The 19945-nt window shown below is 44.0% G+C and overlaps 1 protein-coding gene across 3 annotated transcripts in view; it reads left to right on the top strand.

Annotated features, from left to right (window-relative positions):
- Positions 1 to 17215: 17215 nt before the first annotated feature.
- The window catches only part of LOC121319483 (RIPOR family member 3-like), a 39253-nt gene continuing 36523 nt past the window's right edge, over positions 17216 to 19945 (top strand). For 2 of the 3 annotated variants that reach the window (XM_041256939.1, XM_041256938.1), the window contains exon 1: positions 17216 to 17485. The gene's annotated coding sequence lies outside the window, so the exon portion shown is untranslated. The remainder of the gene's footprint in view (positions 17486 to 19945) is intronic. The other variant, XM_041256937.1, reaches the window with a different exon arrangement.

The following is a 19945-nucleotide window of genomic DNA, read 5'->3' as shown; positions in this document are numbered from 1 at the left end:
AAATCCATCAAACTGTGAGACCGAAGAAGGCAGGGTCCTGTACAGCAGCTTTTTGAAAAGCGAAGCCTGTATTCGGCGATACTTAAAAATGAAAAGCATTCCTTTGAAGATGCTGTTCTCGTATGCTGCACGAGCCATTACTCTTTGGAGAGGTGCAAAGTGCTGCAGTTGCACCGGCTCTACTATTCAACCGCATACTGCAAACAACCCTTACTAAGCAGATCACCGACTGGTAGAAGTGATCCATCCTGACTTCGATCAAGCGAACAGACCACCCCCATCACGCTTAGCAGAAACAGCAGCAAGTAACAACTTGGATGCATACAGCGACCCTGCAAGGCAGAGTGGTTTACTGTTTGTTCAGTCTTTAAAATTTCTAAAACTTTATTTTTCTTCTCATTTTGGAACAAAGCTGTGCAATTTTGTCACTGTAGCAAAACGCTTTGGTAAATCTGTCCCTTATCCTCTGCCAAGCAATGCTTTGCATCCAAGAAGGATGCGTGCAATAACAGCCCACACTGATGAACCACAAACAGAAACACCGGCAGCAGCTGCAAGTGCAAACACACACGTCCCAGTCAAGATTCCGTGTGGAAAGAGAGCAGATCACTTCTCATCATAAAACCCTGCTCAGAACAAACTCTACAGCACCCAACCTGTGCCGCTCCACTTTGCTACAGTAGGGCTGTCAGTTAAGCCTACAAATAGCAATTGATCAATTGGGCACATCAAATATTACGTTCGAAAAAATACAGATGCTTGTGCCGCCCACAGTACCCCACTCCCACCTACGTGATTGTTTGAATATCCTTGCTGTTCAGTAAAAGCTTGTGCACAACAATGAGGGGTAACTAATACAGCTTTGCACATGGTACTGTAAGAGTACTGGCATAAGCATGCTTGATCTGCTGTGGGTGGCGCGGACTGTATTTACATGGACTAGATATGGTCAATCAGGAAACCCAGACGCAGCCTGGTCTGAAATAAAAAAAAAATCTGTATTATTTCCAGATTTAAACAGTTCATTTTGAAACTCCAAAGAAGCGCAAACTATATATGTTCAGCTTTGTTCAGAGTGCACAGCGTATTTTTACAAGTTGTCGACCTGCTCTTGGTTTAAAGTATGCGGAGACAAGAGCCACCAGTATGGGATGAATGGAGACAGAGCCAGAGTGTTTTAGCTGGTGACGCTATTCCAGAACAGGGATTGAACATGGAAGTGAAATAAAAAACCTGATGTAAATCTCTTCACACCGAAACAAAAAAAATAAATAAATAAAAGCGCCCCCTAGCTACACCCAGCCATCCTTTAACCATATCACTTTCTGGATGCCGATAACAGCTCAATGCCAGCCCTCTCCCACGGCCCTCGTGGTCTCTGCATTTCCTTCTGCTGAACTCCCATCTGCATCTGAAGCGTTTCCACCTGCTCCCAGTACTGAAGCAGGCAGGCAGGAAGGCAGGCAGGCAGGCAGGCAGGCAGGCGCATTCACAGACAGTGGTTTGATTGATTGCGCTCTACACAGAGCAGGCCTTTCCCACAATGCACAGATCTGCAGGTGTCCGACTCGACTGATCCATGGAAATGATAACGAGGCCAGACTGCCATGCAGGACTCATGTTTAACGCTTTCAGCACTGCAGAGCTGCATACTGGTCTAGGAAAGATGACACCACTCAAATCTGCAGACCACATGGAAACCAGAACACCAATCAAAAATGCAGCCCAGCAAACCCAATGCATGTCTATAGCGCTGATCCATTCCCCAATGAATTAGGCATGTTTACCATTTAGGTAGTCTTTCTGTTAAGTGACATAGCATTAAGAGTCACAATGCACCCAGTGAGCCAGTCAGGTAAAAGGCACCCACACCAAGCTCTATAAATAGTAAAAGGTAACTCTACAAACCTGCTTTCCTTTCTTCTGAACTTTCATGATTTCTCTCTTTTTTCTGGCAAATCTTCACATCTAGAAAACAAAAATGTAACTTTTTTTTCTGTTATTGCTATTTTCTTTCTTGAAGCGTAAAAGCTCAAACAGCTCTGCCCTGGTGGTCTTTTGGCCAGACTGACGAAACATTCATTAGTGAGTGTAATCAGGCTGCAATGCAACACATTTAACAAGGTCAGGCTTCTTCTGCCAACGCTTCCCAGGCCAGTATCTCCCTGCATTCTCACAATGAAGACCCTACACCCACTCGCACAGACTGGCAGCCACAGTATACATCAACCAGGTGCCCAACACATTGATATATACCCCTGCATACATGTAATCTCTCCCTCAAATGAGTCTTTAACATCCACAATCAAACCTGGCCTGGGGAATGACAAAACACAGCTGTGTACCACAACGGCAATATCTCAAAGCACAGGTCTTCATCATGCAGAAACCCCAGTCACATGACCCCAGCACAGCAGAGGCGTCAGTCTGGTCTGACCCGATGGCAGCTCGGCTGTGGTTTCCTCACATGCTTCCACCAGCTTTCTTACCTGCTTACTATTAATCGTGGATTTGTTTGTTTAAATGTCGTGCTCTGCGTAGATGATGGACACAGTTGTGAGCACAGTGGAAACGAGAGTATTTATGTGACTATGTGACTATGTTATTTATTAAACACAACACCTCCCTTACTAATGGAAGAATACACTCCACCAACTGAGAACAGACTCTCATGGTGTCATCTCTCGTGCCCAGAGTTGGGCTGGCAGATGGAGATTTGAACCCAGAGGGTCCTTGCTGATGCGAATAATACCTGGGAGAGAAACTGTAACCTCGATATCCTGCGGATTGCCGAACCAGACCTCGACTACACACTGCAGCACAGAGGTGATGACAACGCTAACGGATCCGATTAGGGAGGGGCTACGACAGAACAAGGGCTGCTTCAAGGAATGAGCTCAGAACACTTGGAATGCTTTGATAACAAGGAGAACGAAGCAGAGAGCAGAGCACAGCAAAGACAGAGCGAGTCGTTGTCGTCGTCCGTCGCGTCGCCCCCCCCCCCACAATAGAAATGAGGCTCCCGGAGTGCAATAGAAAAAGAAAAAAAATTAAAAAAAAGAGCAGTGCCCCCGCCCCCTACACATAGAAATGAGGCTCCTGGAGTGCAATAGAAAAAAACAGAGTAGTGCTCCCGCCCCCCATAGAAATGAGGTTCCCTGAGTGTACTATAAAAAAACTGAACAGTGCTGTCCCCCCCCCCCCAATATAAAAACGACGAGGCTGCACGGAGTGCAATAGAAAAAACTCAGTGCAGGGTGGGGGGCCCCCCCCACCACCACTACATAGAAATGAGGCTCCCGGAGCACAGTAGAAAAAATCAAAGCAGTGCCCACCCCCCCACACAGAAATGAGGCTCCCAGAGTGCAATAGAAAAAAATCAGAGCAGTGCCCACCCCCCACATAGAAATGAGGCTTCCGGAGCACAAACGTAGGGTTCAGTAATTTAATAAACAAGGACCAGCACATCTCCTGATTGGCTGGCTTGTTTTGGATTTGCAGAACACAACATCTGTGCAGCAGAAGACCCCAAGGGCAGCCTTCTAGAAGTCTAGTTAAAAACAGGTTCTTAGGCCTAATTTTGTAATTGTTTTCCACAACCAAACCACGCTGCTTTGCATGCAAAGACATTCTCTGTGCTGCATGGAGAGATTCTACAGTCCTTTCCCTAAGTGTGTGAGACCCTGTGCTGCATGAAGAGATTCTAAAGTCCTTCCCCTAAGAGTGTGAGACTGTGCTATATGGAGAGATTCTACAGTCCTTTCCTTACAGTAAGTGTGTGCCAGTGCAGTGTTGACTTTTCCATCAGAGGTCTATGCAGCTCTGCCCCATGCTAGTGCTGCCCTCTGCTGTTGCTGCTCTGCAACTAGACCCACAGTACTATTCTTCTATCCATGTCTTAATGGGAGTCAGCTGCTTAGATCTGGCAAGCATTCATCTAGATTGTTCATGTCAAGTTATGAGCTATGAATACATGTTTAAGAAAGATGCCTCCACCCAAAATCACATTCCAGTAAAACAATCTGATGTATTAATACACATCTGCATGTATGTTTCAGTATAGGACACTAAAGCTATTGAATTTGTTATATTTGGCTACTTAAAAACAAAACTTACACTACCAAATATTTGTACTTGAATACTGCAGGTCTCACAAGCTAATAAAAAAATGATTAGTACTGTAGCACACTACACTTTTTGCTTTGTTGTGTGGCAGTGCAGCGAGGTCTTTCTCGTTACTGTCACTGCATGTTGTTATCCTGACGTTGCAGCAAGACGATGGCACCTTCAAGATGAAACCTGTGCATATGCGTGCATTGTACAGACTTGTCAATCTCACTGCTAGAACCCAAGAGCACTGGGAGACGTATTAAGACATGTAGCCCATGGTGGGGGGGCGGGGGGCGGCGAGGGGGGGACTAAACCAGAAAGAAATCCAAGTTTGCAGTCCGAGCCTCTACCAAGCACAGCAGCCCTGCCTCTCATCTGGGTACAATACAGCATGGATAGTCACAGCTTCACTGTGTGCACACACACACACACACATACACACACGCACATCTCAGAACACTTGCCATTTCATCTCCAGTAACTGCACCTACTGTAATTTGCATTCCAGGCATTTCATCTCCAGTAACTGCACCTACTGTACTTTGCATTCCAGGCTTTGGCTCCATCCTAGTAAGGTTATCCATGGCTGCTTCTTTCTTCCCTCCAAACCTGCTGCTCTTTGAAAGAGGTTTCATCTGTAACACGACCACTAGTGTCAACAGCATAAGAGTCCCTCTCTGGTGATGAAGCTGCCACCCAGACAATGCACAGCAGTTTCAGCCACCCCAGGTTTAAATACTTGGTCAGTGCTACATAGCTGTACATTACATCTAGCTAACAGCAAGAACCGGAAATGTCACTGACTGCTAAGCAATGGGATTCTTATCAATGCAAAACGCAATTAAAGGTTTAATAAAATCAGAAAGAATTTTGGCAAATTTCTTAAGACTTATTTTTTTTGTTATAATTTTGTTCTGTGTCGGTTCTACTGCACAGAGTTTTCAGAGACAATTCTATCACTCTCTGTGCAAAAAAGCAGTTTTGCATTATCGTCCGACTCACACAAATCTGGGAGTCACATACTGTACTCCAGCTATTGAAAATGTGGGGTAAAAATGCACGCATTTTACTAACAGATGACCACGGGCTGTCCTGCCATACATTCATGAAAAAGTCATTATTAGCTGTTTTTTGGTGTTATTTTTTTTAAAAAAGCAAACAAGCCATCTAACTGTTTCTGCTGCAGCCATGCTTAATACAGAGTTCAAGCTCTCTGTACCTTTGTGATGAGGAGAGCTTGTTGCAGCGAGCGTTTATAACAAGTGCACTGCTCTGAAAGGCTTGAATTGGGTTACAGTGCAACACATTACCACAAGCGTTGCTGTGAGAGTTTGATCCACTCCAGGTTTTACTGTAAGTGTAATGCATCAGCGTGAACAGTTAATAAGCATCAGTGTGCTGAGCTCAGAGAGAAACCTGGAATGGCTTAAAACTGCGACAGGATGTGCAGTAAGAGACTCATTTCCAGCCCTGTTCTTTTAAGGTTTTATAAGAGGTGATGTACAGTGCACCGAGCGGGGGGCCATATGTCCCAGTCTTAGCAATCACAGTATCGTGCTGGAAGCTCACTTATTTGCTGCTGCCAGTGGATTTAGCAAGCTGTTGTTTTACTGAGTCTGCAGGGTTTTGGGTCCTCGTTGTGAAACCAGTCCACCTTTGCATTTAAATCAAGGGTCACACAGGGGCGGGCATGCTAGGGCACACCTGGAGAGCAACACAGCTGCCAACTGCATCTGGTAAGTTCTGCTGTGGTTCTCAACCCTCCCCGAGGGGTCCGCAGCAGACAGGCCCAGAAGGGGTCAGATCACCGATGTATGGAGTCTACACAGCAGGGGTGGCAAGAACACTCCCATTGTGTTGCAGTTTGATCCATTCCTGGTTTTTGCTACAAGTTTAATAAGATGACACACCTCAGCTTGTTACCTGTACACTGTGTCTAATCAAGCTTCTTAAAAAACCTGAGCTGGATAAAACTGCAATGCAATAGGAGTCTTCTTGGCATCACTGAAACAGGCATGGCAGGTTGACACCTGAAAAACAGTTGCCCCCAAAAATAAATTTCTTCATACCAACGTGGAATTTATATTTATATAGGAATATATATTTATAATATCGCAGGTATTACTGTTATTACTAGCACATCATGTTACCCAAACTCCTGAAGTACTAACAGTGACCAACAAAGAAAAATGCATGAAAATATGAAAAAAATAAATGTGACAGTGATATGCGGTACATCCAGCGAGTTTGGAGCAGTCTTTGTTATTCGTTAAACACATACTTACGCTTGTCTGTTCTGCACGGGAACTGGAAGTACATCTTACCTGGCTGGACCACCTCCTGTGCTTTGTAACAAAAAAGTAGCCTTTACACATTCGAATGTGTACATCTTCCAGTATGCCACAAACAGAAAGCCTTTAGCAACATCCCCTGCACCAGCGTCCTGCGCGTCAAGGAATTTGCCATTGCAATGATCTGGAATCCCGGTCGCTGCTGCACGTGTAGAACACCCCCTTAAACTTAATACTGGGGCATCAGCACTAACCCCAATTACCGAAGCAGCACCTCGCCGACAAGCACCGCTTCATAACACCTACACCACCTCCCCGCTTCACACAGCGTTTTTATTCCCAAGGACACAACAAAAACGCCATGACAGTTTCTAAAAAAAAAAAAGCATTAAAAAGCATTGCCCCACTAAAAAAAAAAAAAAAAAAAAATCCCAGTGCAATTTCTAACCCAGTATAAAGGCTAAGAAGCTCCGAGTTCATTCGCGGGAGATGCCCCGACTTTGTAAATGGACCATTACACACCGGACATGAAGGAAAACCCACAGGAAAACGTAATAGAAATAAAAGTTAAGACAAGTACTTACCTAAAATGGCTACTGCAGCAGCCAAAATACAAACAGCTATTATTTGGTGAAGTTTAGCACAGGCAGTCAGAAAGAACACCCTAACGTTAATTAGCCCCGATTTTTCCTTCTTCCTATTGGCTGTTCGGCACCACTGATAGGCTGGTGTGCGAGGCTATTGGGCAGACAGCTGTCAAACAAGGAGTGCCCGTTTTTAGGTTTGTCTGAGCCGTGCTCATTGCAAGCTCCATTGTGTACTGTTTTGCATGGATGTGATCTATTTTATGATTGGCTGACTTTAGCAAAATGCAGACCCGAAAACTCTATGAAATACCTGACACTAGTGCGTGTAAACGTTCCGATTACGGTTCCGAGGTGTAGCGGTCTGTGTCTGCCTGCGTGTTGTATTCCTGCTTATCACATACCGGGAAGCCTGGGTTCGGAGTTCTCTTTCTTCGAATCCACCAATCATAATGCCTTTTACTTGTTCATTAAAGCGTTGGAGGGGAAAAAAAAATCGAGCGTTTGCATTCCACGTCTTTGCTCATGTTTCGTTTCCCGGATGTTAAATTTCCTGTTTTAAACACAAATGTCTTGCAGCTGGAGTGTGTTGGTTTGTTTCTGCAATGGAAATATGCGCTGTTGCGTGAAGCAGTACACCGTACTGTACAGCTACAGCATGGTGTCTATACAAAGTTTAATTGTGCACTCCACTCAGAACTACACCTCTCTCATATAGAACATCTACGCAATATACTGCAACTGAACAGAATGATCTAGGACTACATCAAACAACCCCAACAGTTTGGTGCATTACATGGACATATGGTGCTGCATGTTTGTATTTTATTTTACCGGTACTGTACTTTGAAATGGCATACCGGTCAAGTGTAAAGGTTGCATGCAGATTTTTATAATAAAGCATCAATCTTTGCTCATAATTATTGTACAGAAATACGTAAAGGCATATCGTTTGATTACACCGTGTAACAATTATTTTTTTATTTATTTATTTATTTATTTTTTTGTTCCTGGGTAGTAAGTGTTATTTACTAATTGCTTATGCCTCAAAAATATAGAAAATCGCTATTATTCCCCACAAACTTTGCTTTTGTGACCAGGACAGTGATATTTCAAAATATCACTATTTCCAATGGGAAAACGGGCAAATGTGTGTCTTTTCGTTCACATAAAGTCAGAAAAAAACAACATATGAATCCAAATTAACATGTATTTATACTAAAGTAATACAAAGATGACTACAAAAGATTTAGAAGTGCGTAGTTTTTCGAGATTTACGATTATACTTTAAATACAGTATAATCGTAAATCTCGAAAAACTACTCACTTCTAAATCTCAAAATGAAGGGAACGCTTTAAATCCGGACACCTGGGTAGGTTAGCGATGCCCTCTGTTCTCGACCGGTAATCTGCAAACCAAAATTCCAGGTCAGGGAGAGACGGAACAGTCAAAAAATAAATATCGCGCACAGAAAGAAAATAGAAAATACGTGCCAGTGCTTAGAAGCGAGTGTAAATGTCTTACTCTTTATAGTAATATCTTATATATATATATATATATATATATATATATATATATATATCTATATATATATATATATATATATATATATACACACACACACACACACTACTGTCCAAAAGTTTTAGGCAGGTGTGAAAAAATGCTGTAAAGTAAGAATGCTTTCAAAAATAGACATGTTAATAGTTTATATTTATCAATTAACAAAATGCAAAGTGAGTGAACAGAAGAAAAATCTACATCAAATCAATATTTGGTGTGACCACCCTTTGCCTTCAAAACAGCATCAATTCTTCTAGGTACACTTGCACACAGTTTTTGAAGGAACTCTGCAGGTAGGTTGGTCCAAACATCTTGGAGAACTAATCACAGTTCTTCTGTGGATTTAGGCAGCCTCAGCTGCTTCTCTCTCTTCATGTAATCCCAGACAGACTCGATGATGTTGAGATCAGGGCTCTGTGGGGGCCATACCATCACTTCCAGGACTCCTTGTTCTTCTTTACGCTGAAGATAGTTCTTAATGATTTTCGCTGTATGTTTGGGGTCGTTGTCATGCTGCAGAATAAATTTGGGGCCAATCAGATGCCTCCCTGATGGTACTGCATGATGGATAAGTATCTGCCTGTACTTCTTAGCATTGAGGAGACCATTAATTCTGACCAAATCCCCAACTCCATTTGCAGAAATGCAGCCCCAAACTTGCAAGGAACCTCCACCATGCTTCACTGTTGCTTGCAGACATTCATTCGTGTACAGCTCTCCAGCCCTTCGGCGAACAAATTGCCTTCTGCTACAGCCAAATATTTCAAATTTTGACTCCAGAGCACCTACTGCCATTTTTCTGCACCCCAGTTCCTGTGTTTTCGTGCATAGTTGAGTTGCTTGGCCTTATTTCCATGTCGGAGGTATGGCTTTTTGACTGCAAGTCTTCCATGAAGACCACTTCTGACCAGACTTCTCCGGACAGTAGATGGGTGTACCAGAGTCCCACTGTTTTCTGCCAATTTTGAGCTGATGGCATTACTGGACATCTTCCAATTGCGAAGGGAAGTAAGCATGATGTGTCTTTCATCTGCTGCAGTAAGTTTCCTTGGCCGACCGCTGCGTCTACGGTCCTCAACGTTGCCCGTTTCTTTGTGCTTCTTCAAAAGAGCTTGGACAGCACATCAGGAAACCCCCTGTCTGCCTTGAAATTTCTGCCTGGGAGAGACCTTGCTGATGCAGTATAACTACCTTGTCTCTTGTTGCTGTGCTCAGTCTTGCCATGGTGTATGACTTTTGACAGTAAACTGTCTTCAGCAACCTCACCTTGTTAGCTGAGTTTGGCTGTTCCTCACCCAGTTTTATTCCTCCTACACAGCTATTTCTGTTTCAGTTAATGATTGTGTTTCAACCTACATATTGAATTGACAATCATTAGCACCTGTTTGGTATAATTGTTTAATTATACACCTGACTATATGCAAGTGTACATAGAAGAATTGATGCTGTTTTGAAGGCAAAGGGTGGTCACACCAAATATGGATTTGATGTAGATTTTTCTTCTGTTCACTCACTTTGCATTTAGTTAATTGATAAACATAATCTATTAACATATTTATTTTTAAAAGCATTCTTACTTTACAGCATTTTTTTCACACCTGCCTAAAACTTTTGCACAGTACTGTGTGTGTGTGTGTGTGTGTGTGTGTGTGTGTGTGTGTATATATATATATATATATATATATATATATATATATATATATATATATATATATATATATATATATATATATATATATAGCCTCTATATCGGAATCACTTAATTTACGTAATTTATCAAAAAAAAAAAGAGAGTAAATAGATGGATGAAGGATAACCCAAGTGAAAAAAATATTCTAGAAATTTGTAGAAAATTAATTAAAAATAGAAAAATTAAATAGCTTGGTTGGAGAAGTGTTCACCTCCCTTGTAAGAGCAATCCTAAATTAGCTCAGGTGTAACCAATCACATTCAAAATCACACACCAAGTTAAGTGGCCTCCAACTGTGTTAAATTGTAGTTATTCACATGATTTCAGGATATATTCAGCAGTTTCTGTAGGTTCCCTCTGCTTGGTAGTGCATTTCAAAGCAAAGACTCAACCATGAGCACCAATGTGCTTTCAAAAGAAGTCCGGGACAAAGTTGTTGAAAGGCACAAATCAGGAGATGGGTATAAAAAAATATTAAAGGCCTTAAACATACCTTGGAGCATGGTTAAGATGATTATTAAGAAGTAGAAAGTATATGGCACCACCAAGACCATGTCTAGATTAGTCCATGCCTCCAAACTGGATGACCGAGCAAGAAGGAGAGTGATCAGAGAGGCTACCAAGAGGCCAATGGCAACTTTACAAGAGCTACAGGCTTTTATGGCCAAGTCTGGTCAAAGTGTGCATGTAATAACAATATCCCAAGCACTCCACAAATCTGGCCTGTATGGTAGGGTGGCAAGAAGGAAGCCATTACTCAAGAAAGCCTACATTGAATCCCATTTGAAGTATGAAAAAAAAACACTCAGGATTCTGTAGCCATGTGGCAAAAAGTTTTGTGGTCTGACTAAACTAAAATGGAACTTTTGGGCCTAAATGCAAAGCATTATGTTTGGCGCAAACCCAAAGCAGCGCATCACCCAATGAACACCATCCCTACTATGAAGCACGGTGGTGACAGCATCATGTTATGAGGATGTTTCTCATTGGCAGGGACTGGGGCACTTGTCAGGATAGAAGGGAAAATGAATGGAGCAAAGTAGAGAGAAGCCCTTGAGGAAAATCTGCTGCTGAAAAAGCTGAAACTGGGATGGAAGTTCACCTTTCAGCATGTTCAACGACCGAAAGCACACAGCCAAAGCTACACTGGAGTGGATAAGGAACAAAAAGGTAAATGTCCTTGAATGGCCCAGTCAGATCCCCGACTTAAATCCAAGCGAAAATTTGTGGCATGACTTGAAAATCGCTGTCCATCAATGCTCCCCGAGGAACTTGACAGAGCTTGATCAGTTTTGTTAAGAAGAATGGTTAAATATTGCCAAATCTAGGTGTGCAAAGTTACTAGAGACCTACCCCAACGGACTCACAACTGTAATTGCTGCCAAAGGTGCTTCCACCAAGTAACTCAGGGGGGTGGAGACTTATCCAATTATGATCTTTCAGTTTAGTATTTTTAATATATAATTTTTTTTCTCAATAAAAAGTTTTTTTCCCTTAACAGTCTGGAGTATGGTATGTAGATTTTTGGAAAACAAAACAGCGTGTAATATGACGAGTAATTACTGTAATTTATCAGCTAGGCATCGGACTGGATTCGAGCTGGAGATGCCTTCCCAGTGGAAGCTCTAGAGCAGGGCTGTCCCATCAATCCCAGTACTGGAGGGCCACTCCACTCCAGGGTTAACAGCTGATAATGATGACTTCAAGGTCTGGGTGGAGGGTTAATTGTTTCAATGAAACAGTTTAGAACAGGGTTGGAACAAAGACCAGAAGTGGAAGGGACAGCTTTGGCCAGCCCTGCTATAGAGGTCATTCTAAAACAGTCCTAGGTGAAAACACTGCCTGTATAACGCCAGACTGGCAAGTCTTCCTTCAGGCTACAATGTGTGGATACGGTAACCCTCGCAGACCAGGCAGTCTTGAGAATAAAACCGAACCAAACTTCCTCTTCCAGGGAGTGAGCCGATGCAGGTGTGAACATTGACCCGGCGCTGTGCTGTAGATGCGCTGGCGTTCTCAAACAGGTCTGCAGTGCCTCGTCTCAAAAGGAGGAGGAGTCCCATCTGATCCCATTGGAACAGCAGCGTAGTGAAACACTGGGAACAGCGAGGGCAGTGCCAAGCATTTCAAAGCAGATATTACACTGCCCACACTGCCGCACTGTGCTCCTACAGCACAGTAGCATTGCACATTGGTTCACACCATTTAGATACCTCTGGAATATGAAAAGAGGAATATGAGATAACTGTGGATCCTGTGCACGCCTGCAGCTGCCTTTACTGCTCCCTAATACAGACCCATCGCACTGTAGCACCACTGCATGAAGATCTAGGAGTAGAGCACCCCCCCGAAATACGGGGGTCAGTGGAACTCAATGGAGCCACTCATTTTAAATCTGTGCTACTTAATGCAGGGTCTTAGCAAGCAGATTTCCACAGCCTATGCAAAGAATGCACATTGCAGTCAAGTTGTGCATCACATGTCAGGCTTATCGTGTCATGAAGCCTCCCCAGGCTGCTTGTGATGCACAGAATGCATTACAGTTAATTGGCAGCCATTAAGCACACACTTCAGCCAGCACTATGAGGTTTGTATGCTTTTCTTCATAATCCTCACTGCAGCACTTTCCCTTGTCTTTTGGCCACAAGCCCAGTCTCATCAACAGAGCCAGCAGCAGAACTCAGCCCAGTCTCATCAACAGAGCCAGCAGAAGAACTCAGACCAGTCTCATCAACACAGCCAGCAGCAGAACTCAGACCAGTCTCATCAACACAGCCAGCAGCAGAACTCAGCCCAGTCTCATCAACACAGCCAGCAGCAGAACTCAGCCCAGTCTCATCAACACAGCCAGCAGCAGAACTCAGACCAGTCTCATCAACACAGCCAGCAGCAGAACTCAGACCAGTCTCATCAACACAGCCAGCAGCAGAACTCAGACCAGTCTCATCAACACAGCCAGCAGCAGAACTCAGACCAGTCTCATCAACACAGCCAGCAGCAGAACTCAGACCAGTCTCATCAACACAGCCAGCAGCAGAACTCAGACCAGTCTCATCAACACAGCCAGCAGCAGAACTCAGACCAGTCTCATCAACACAGCCAGCAGCAGAACTCAGACCAGTCTCATCAACACAGCCAGCAGCAGAACTCAGACCAGTCTCATCAACACAGCCAGCAGCAGAACTCAGACCAGTCTCATCAACACAGCCAGCAGCAGAACTCAGACCAGTCTCATCAACACAGCCAGCAGCAGAACTCAGACCAGTCTCATCAACACAGCCAGCAGCAGAACTCAGACCAGTCTCATCAACACAGCCAGCAGCAGAACTCTCTCTCTCTCTCTCTCTCTCTCTCTCTCTCTCTCTCTCTCTCTCTCTCTCTCTCTCTCTCTCTCTCTCTCTTTATCTCTCTCTCTGTCCTTCTCAAACTCCAGTTCTCTTTTCTTTCTGAATGCTGTGAGGGCCCAGCACATTTCTTTGGAAAAACAAATATGTATTTGTAGGGAAAACAGAACAACAGAAAATATTTCCGTTTACTGTTTAAAAAAAAAAAAACAATAAGAAGAATCGTATAAAAAAATCTTTATTTGCGGTTTACACGGCAGATGTATTGAAAGGCCATGCTAGGATGCACACAGATTACATTCTCTTAATATGCAAAACGGGTTTGCAATGCTGCACAGATCTCCTTCAAAAAATGCAAGTTGTGACTTCATCTGCTCCACAGATTCATTCTCCAGCTATGACTGCAGAGGAAAATAATGACATGGATTCATCCTGGGGTTAAAAAAAAGGTCTGGTAAAAGGGGATTTAATTGAAGTTTATAAAATATACAGAGACATTATAAATGCATGGAATAGTTTACCAGGTAAAGCATTATCATCTTAAATATAGCTTGATCCTCCCTTGTGGTATCAGACACCATGAGAGGGGAGAATGTGCATGCTGTCAATTAAAGATTCATAGATTGAGTCATACAGTCAGGAGAGTGCAGGTACGAGTCCTGGCTGTGCAAAGCTGTCGATCTTAATTGGGGATTTCACCGTTTATCCTCACCGCGCAACAGCGGACCTCTACTGGACAGGAGCAGTGCAGGAACATGTAAACAGCAACATCTGTAACTTCAAGCACATTCACAAGGTAACCATGGGAATTTGCCAGTTACCCTGGAAACGGGGAACCAGGGGCTGCTTTTCAAGGGTATGCTCAGTGCCGGTGCACCTTGGAGCTTCTGATATCCCGCCCTGAGGAACCTGGCACACACCTTGACAGTACCAGCTGTTTGTGAGTCACAGCAGCTCTGCTCCCTTGCAGCTGAGCAGCGATTCTGAGGGCACTCTGTGAGAGGAGGATCGCCTGTAGAATAACTGAGTGTTGAAACATGAAGGGAAAAGTGCCAGCCATCTGCTTCACTGAGACAGCGAGAGAACCCCACTACCCACAAGCACACTGAACACAGAGCACTGGGCTTGTTGAATCTGAATACTGTCAGCATGATTTTCAAAAGGGGCAAAATAAGAACGAGGTCACAAAATGATTTGTGAAGCCTGATTAATGTAACCACATCACTTGATTTCTATTTTTAAAGCGTCAACATGTGAAGCCATGACTCAGTTCATCGAAACCCTTTGAAAGCCAGATACTTAGTGACCCAGAAATCACCTTGCGACCTCGTTTTAATTTTGTCCCTCTTCAAAATCATGCTGTGTGGATCCAGCGTGCAGTCAGTGCGTGGCTGTGGAGAAACAGCGCAGTGGGCAAGGGGATGAAGAGGGCTCAACGGTGCACCATCTCATAGGGACACTTGGTACATACACTGTACAGATACATGCCTGGATTACACCAGCAGCTTTGTATGGGGATTGGAAATAGCTGCATTTATTTTAAAAATATATAAAACCACCCACATCAACAAAACACAACAGTACAGTCCTTTCCTAAATCACGATCCCTGCAGGTTCCTATAGTATGGCACAGTAAGCCATGCTGGCACCCTTGCAGGTTCCCATAGCGTGGCACAGTAAGCTATGCTGGTACCACTGCAGGTGTCTATAGTGTGGCACAGTAAGCTATGCTGGTACCCCTGCAGGTTCCTATAGCGTGGCACAGTAAGCCATGCTGATACCCCTGCAGGTTCCTATAGCGTGGCACAGTAAGCTATGCTGGTACCCCTGCAGGTTCCTATAGTTTGGCACAGTAAGCCATGCTGATACCCCTGCAGGTTCCTATAGCGTGGCACAGTAAGCCATGCTGGTACCCCTGCAGGTTCCCATAGCGTGGCACAGTAAGCTATGCTGGTACCACTGCAGGTTTCTATAGTGTGGCACAGTAAGCTATGCTGGTACCACTGCAGGTTTCTATAGTGTGGTACAGTAAGCTATGCTGGTACCCCTGCAGGTTTCTATAGCGTGGCACAGTAAGCTATGCTGTTTTTGGAAAGCATGGTCTGGCTGTGCACACAGTGACTGAAGAGGATATCATGTACTCTAAATGTACACAATAAGGCTGCAATAGTTCATTGAGTTTTTTCACCTCATCATTTTTTTTTTTTTTTTTTTTAGAAAGTATTTTTTGATGGTAATTTGAAATTGCAGGATATTGTCTGATACACCTCCCATCTGTCACTGAACTGAAATGTCATGTTAAGTCCACCAGAGGGAGATCTAGATGCAGGGTTCTGTGCTTGCCATGCTACTTGGGAATCCGTGTGTCAAAAACTGCTTGACCAAATTTATAATCATGTGGAAAGGAGGTGCTGCTACTTAAAGGTAAACATCCTTAAAAAACATGTTATTCTTTTCTAACAAGTTTCTTCCTCCCATAATAGTGTACACATAAGTCATCTAGCTGTCCCCTTTGTTGGTTGATTTTTGTATAAAGGAAAATCATGATTTTTATATAAAGATAAGTCAATAGTGATTATTTGCAATCCTTTCAGAAAAAACAGCAAATTCTCTCTGTAAGTGTGAAGAGTCTGTGTGGAGGTGCTTTCACCAGGAGTTCAGAAGCTGCTCATCATTTCTAGCAACTGCTATACAATAGATATGTGTAATATAGGCTAGCTCAACCAAAGTGTCTTTATTAGAAAGTGTCTCCACCATCTAGAGCAGGGCTTCTCAAACCTAGTCCCGGGGACCCCTGGCTCTGCTGGTTTTCATTCTCAAACCTGGTCCCGGGGACCCCTGGCTCTGCTGGTTTTCATTCTCAAACCCGGTCTCGGGGACCCCTGGCTCTGCTGGTTTTCATTCTCAAACCTGGTCCCGGGGACCCCTGGCTCTGCTGGTTTTCATTCTCAAACCCGGTCTCGGGGACCCCTGGCTCTGCTGGTTTTCATTCTCAAACCTGGTCCCAGGGACCCCTGGCTCTGCTGGTTTTCATTTTCAAACCTGGTCCCGCGGACCCCTGGCTCTGCTGGTTTTCATTCTCAAACCTGGTCCTGGGGACCCCTGGCTCTGCTGATTTTCTTTCTCAAAACCGGTCCCAGCATCCTTGTTTAATTGCGTTGGTTTTGGTTTTGTTTTCCAGGGGGAGGGGTGCATTTTCATTGCCTGTTCTGACATACGAGGATGTGGAACACGTCTCCAGGTCCGCTAGTTCTATTCTGGGCTGTAAAGATAAAGAGGTGGACAAGCCATGGCACAGAAAAGCAAAAAAAAAAACAATGAAACACGTAAACTACCCCCCAGTCCCGTCCGCTATATAGGAATCTGCTTGTGATTAATGTGACAAAAGGGATTTCTAGCAGCACAAGTAAACATTTAGAAATACATGCCGAAGATCAGATGCCTTTTGATTAACAACACAGAGTTCAAGGGGGGACTGCAAACAGACCATGCCCTTTTAAATAAAGAGCAGGGCTTTCCCAGTCCTATAGGGCCAGGAAGGGGGCTGTGTGTGTGTGTGTGTGTGTGTGTGTGTGTGTGTGTGTGTGTGTGTGTGTGTGTGTGTGTGTGTGTGTGTGTGTGGGGGGGGAGGTACCCTGTCTTGTTAGTTTGCGAGGTGCTGGAACGTGAGGAGGCACTAGCTGGTTGTGTCCAGCCTCTTGGCTGTTTCTTGGAACTGTCTTTCTTTTTGGCATCACAGACCTCCAGTCCTGAGATATGCTGCTATCAGCAATGCACACACTGCAGCTCTGCCCTGCTGTCATAAACACGGCTCTGTGGAAGATGTAGCCCAGCAGAGGGGCACTTCCATGCAAGATCCTGGGAAACTAAAGAGGAAAAACAAAGGGAGAAGCATTAAAGAGGTAAGCTGCAAGTACCTTCTTTTCTGCTGTGAAGAATGAGAAAGACTCATTTCTGGGACTATCTGCTTCCTAGACTTATCTGACAGCTTAGCCCCATCCGAACTTTACTGTCCCCATGTGTTCTGCAGTTTCTAAGGGGTGACTTCACTAGATGTTATGTGAGGTGCTGTACTCATGTGCACTATTGGTAATATTATTTTGTTCTCATTGTCTTGTAACGTGAGATGTTTTGCTGACGGTTTGTTTTTTAGGATTCATCTAAATACTAGATGAGACCAGCACCAGTAAATAATGCTACTTTTTACTAAAATATATTTAAAGAGGAAGTTATAAAAGATCTAACCGTGTGTAATGAAAGGCTCTGAAGATATTAACAAGGATCAACACTTTATTACATTGTAACGGTATGACTTGGAGGGCACGATAATAAAGAGGTGGTTCTAATAGTAATATTGCTATATAGCCTGGTACTATTATTAATTGCTGTCTAATAATGTTCAGGACATAGCTTTGTAGACAGAATACAGACAGGCTGAAAGCTCTGACTGTGACCACTTCAGAATTATCAGGACACAGCGACGCTATTGTCTTCATTCCAATACTGTATCTAGAATTCATGTGTATAGATAATTAATGAACAAATCATGTATGTACCACTCAGATGCACATTGTTTTAATCATGCAGGGTCTTGAGCAAATCTTCAGTGGTTTTCAGCAGGAAAGCATTGCTTACACCACATCTCTATAAAGTGTTATTAAATATTTGCTCTGGATGTTAAAAGTGTCGCTCCCTCTCGGGGCGCGTGTTGGACTGTTACTGCACTGCACGGCAGTGTCTGGTCAGTGTGGGTATGATTGGGGTGCTAGTCTGGCAGTGCCTGGTCAGTGTGGGTATGATTGGGGTGCTCGTCTGGCAGTGTCTGGTCAGTGTGGGTATGATTGGGATGCTCGTCTGGCAGTGTACAGTGTGGGTATGATTGGGGCGCTCGTCTGGCAGTGTACAGTGTGGGTATGATTGGGGTGCTCGTCTGGCAGTGTCTGGTCAGTGTGGGTATGATTGGGGTGCTCGTCTGGCAGTGTACAGTGTGGGTATGATTGGGGCGCTCGTCTGGCAGTGTCTGGTCAGTGTGGGTATGATTGGGGTGCTCGTCTGGCAGTGTCTGGTCAGTGTGGGTATGATTGGGGTGCTCGTCTGGCAGTGTACAGTGTGGGTATGATTGGGGTGCTCGTCTGGCAGTGTCTGGTCAGTGTGGGTATGATTGGGGTGCTTGTCTGGCAGTGTACAGTGTGGGTATGATTGGGGTGCTCGTCTGGCAGTGTCTGGTCAGTGTGGGTATGATTGGGGTGCTTGTCTGGCAGTGTCTGGTCAGTGTGGATATGATTGGGGCGCTCGTCTGGCAGTGTACAGTGTGGGTATGACTGGGGCGCTCGTCTGGCAGTGTCTGGTCAGTGTGGGTATGATTGGGGCGTTCGTCTGGCAGTGACTGGTCAGTGTGGGTATGATTGGGGCGCTCGTCTGGCAGTGTCTGGTCAGTGTGGGTATGATTGGGGCGTTCGTCTGGCAGTGACCAGTATGGGTATGATTGGGACGCTCGTCTGGCAGTGTCTGGTCAGTGTGGGTATGATTGGGGCGCTTGTCTGGCAGTGTACAGTGTGCGTATGATTGGTATACTCATCTGGCAGCGTCTGGTCAGTGTAGGTTTGTGTTTCTCAGTACACACTGTACAGTCAAACCCTCTTAGTGTAGTACCCTTTTAAGTAGTGCACTTATTATTCACTATACAGTGAGCAAACACATCGCACTGTTCTTTATGCTATATTGCTATATATATTTAAAAAAAATCAGAAACAAGCTTGACTCAACAGGACTGGAGTGTTTCACTTCATAAAGAAGTTTTCCAGAAACAAATGGCATCGTTATTGATGTTTTACACACATGGTAGGTGAGACCCAGCTGCTAAAGTAATAAAGCACGAGCCCTTCAGGGTTATGCTGAAGACCTGCTCCGCCCCGTCTGTTAGATTCATGGAGAAAGGAGCGGCTTTCTTCTTAAACTCCATGCGCTCAGGGTGGCTTCTTTCAGTGCAGATCCCAGTTGGGTTTCATGTACTGGAGCTACTGTTTCTTGAAAGTGATTGAAGAAAAGTTCTCATGAAGCAAAAAGCAAACATACAGAACATTAATCTTTATCATTATAACATACTTCACTGTAACATACTTGCCTGGGGTCTAACTTGCCTCCTACACTCTTGTGATGCAGCAATGGTATCCTGGCTTTTGTCAAAGCTTATTTTTTTCTTAATCCACGGTGTAATTTCTTGCAAAAAGGAGAAAAAAAATCACCCTTTTAGCTGTAAAACTAGTAATAAATAAGCATGGTGGTGTAATGTATTTTTACTAAGCGATGAGCAATGTTACATTTCCATTGAAGCAGTCATTTAAATAGCTTCTATTTGATCA

Source organism: Polyodon spathula, chromosome 8 (assembly GCF_017654505.1).
Source record: "Polyodon spathula isolate WHYD16114869_AA chromosome 8, ASM1765450v1, whole genome shotgun sequence".
Taxonomy (NCBI): Eukaryota; Metazoa; Chordata; class Actinopteri; order Acipenseriformes; family Polyodontidae; genus Polyodon; species Polyodon spathula.
Note: the sequence above shows the minus strand (reverse complement) of the source record. Positions and strands in the feature narration are given on the sequence as shown.